Below are 2,821 nucleotides of genomic sequence, written 5' to 3'. Positions count from 1 at the left end.
TGGCATATGCTGATGATGTAAATTTAATAGGGGATGATAGGAGAACAATAGAAAGAAATGCAGAGATCTTATTAAACATTTGCAGGGACATGGGTTTAGAAATAAATGCAGAGAAAACTAAATACATGGAAGTGCGTCGGGACCGTAATACGGCAACGTTAAAATATTAAATAATATTTTTGATAAAGTGGATACTTTCAAATATTTAGCATCAATATTAACAGACGAAAATCATATTCACGAAGAAATTATATGTCTACTTAAAGCAGGGAATTCGTGTTACTGTTCGGTTCAAAATCTCTTGTCGTCGCGAATTCTGTCAAGGAATTTGAAGCTTAAAATATACAAAACGATAATCATGCCTGTTGTTCTGTATGGTTGCGAAACATGGTCGCTTACTCTGAGGGAAGAACATAGACTGAAAGTATTTGAGAACAAGATCCTGAGACGAATATTCGGACCCAAGAGGAACGGGAATAGGGAATGGCGGAAACTTCATAACTAGGGATGCGCACGAGTCGAGTCGAGTCGAGATTTAAGCCTGTCTCGACTCGTCTCGAGAAAATGTTGTCTCGACTCGTGTCTCGACTCGAAAATATGTTGCTGTCTCGACTCGTGTCTTGACTCGACAATCTCTGTCTCGACTCGACTCGAATTCGAGTCGAGACGCCTCGAAATTCGAGTCCTGACAAAATATACGAGTTAAAATATACACACACATCAGCCAGACCGTTATGACTACCTACCTAATTGTTAGTATGTCCACCTTTTGACACGAATAACAACGGCAACGCGTCTTGGCATGGTCGCAATGTTCCTCAGTGAGTCGCTGGAGAGAGTTGGCACCATATATGCACACACAGGTCATCTAATTCCCGTAAATTCCGGGGAGGGGGTGATGCGCCCTCACGTCACGTTCAATCACATCGCAGATGTGATCGATTGGGTTCAGATCCGGAGAGTTTGCGGGCCAGCACATCACTTGGAATTCGCTCCTGTGTTCCTCGAACTACTCCATCACACTCCTGACCTTCTGACATGGTGCATTATCTTGTCGAAAAATACCACTACCCATGGGAAACATGGCCGTCATGAAGGGGTGTACGTAGTCTACAAGCAGCGTGCGACGCCTCGGCCGTCATGGTGCCTTGCTCGAGCTCCACTTGACACATGGATGCTCACCTGAATGTTCCCCAGACAATAATTAAGCCGCTGCCTGTTTGTCTCCGTCCCGCAGTACAGATGTCAAGGAGGTGTTCCCTTTGAACACGGCGGATTCGTACCCTCACATCGTCATGATGAAGAAGATATCGGGATTCATCAGACAATACAACGCTCTGCCATTGTGCAAAGGTCTAGTGGCGATGGTCACGTGTTCATTTCAGTTATAGTTGCCGATGTCGTGGTGTTAACATTCGCCATCGTTAGGAGTGTTTGGTGCACTGTGTTCAGACTAGTGTTGTGAAGGCCTGTGAAAAAAACGGAAATTTTGGGTTAAAAAACAGTTCTTTTACTGTTTTCCCGAGCTTGGGGAAAGACGGAAAATTTGGGTATTATCAGAATCACCATTTTTGTTAATCACAGAATCATTTTAGTTAATATGTTAAATCAAACATATATTTCATAGAAATATCTTCGTTGTTCTATGTAAAATTCCGGAAATTTTGAAACCATTAGAAAAAATCATTTGTTCGGAAATATTGGCAACAACAGGAAAATGTAGTTTAAAAACTATTTGTTGGCCCGATGCTAGTAATCTTACTTGCTGTAACATGTCTGCAACATATACAGTGGGAAGTCGAAAATCCGAACTAATTGGGACCACAGGTATTCGGATTTTCAAATTGTTCGGATTTTCGAAAATGACCAAGAAAATGCCATTTAGGCTTACATATACTGTACGGTATGTTCTTCTATCGATACTGTGGTTATTCAGTACATACAGTAATTACAATACCGTACGTAAGGCTACTTACATTTACTGTTTCTGAAGAACTTGCTTGTACTCTAAATAACACTGTTCTTGTAAGTCACACTTAAAACTTATAGGCCTAAGAAAAAATAAAAATAAAAATACATGACAAACAATTACATATAAATGAACTTTTGTAAAAGCACTGACTTCACATAACGTCGATGGACACGCTATTGTTTGTTTATCGCTAGCGTTAAGACAAAATATAAAAAGCTTCTAGGGACCGCGTTCGGATTTTTGACGTTAAGATTATCGACGTCCTACTGTATATACAATGTATTTCGCTAACGGAAAACTACTTAAAGCTACAGGTTTTAATTCTACTTTACACACATATACCGCACAAGTGAGTAAATTTGAGCAGCGAGAAATATATTAAGTGAAACTTCCGATAGTTAGCAGAATATCCGTTTTTCGCACGGGGAGAATACGTTTCATTTTGGACACAAATGGCACCAAAACTGTCACCATTGAACTTGTGGAGCCCCAAAACGATGAATTTGACATTAATATCGATAATTTTCCATTTTCTTTACATCTCACCATCCTCCTTAGAGTACTAATGGGGCTGAATTTGTGGATTTAAACGGCATCTTCTTTCATTTGAGCGAGTATGGATTCGAGGCCATTTTCGATCATGTATATATATATATATATATATATATATATATATATATATATATATATATATATATAGAGAGAGAGAGAGAGAGAGAGAGAGAGAAGCGGATCCAAGGGAGCTATAGCCCCCCCTTCACACTCATGTATACACTGCATAAAATGGGCGTCAATCCTGCATTACAGTGGATAAAACTGCAAAGTATGGTTTAGCCCTTCCTTGATCAT

The sequence above is a fragment of the Thermobia domestica genome, chromosome 1 (assembly GCF_964235325.1).
Source record: "Thermobia domestica chromosome 1, izTheDome1.hap1.1, whole genome shotgun sequence".
Lineage (NCBI taxonomy): Eukaryota > Metazoa > Arthropoda > Insecta > Zygentoma > Lepismatidae > Thermobia > Thermobia domestica.
This window is presented reverse-complemented; position numbering follows the sequence as displayed.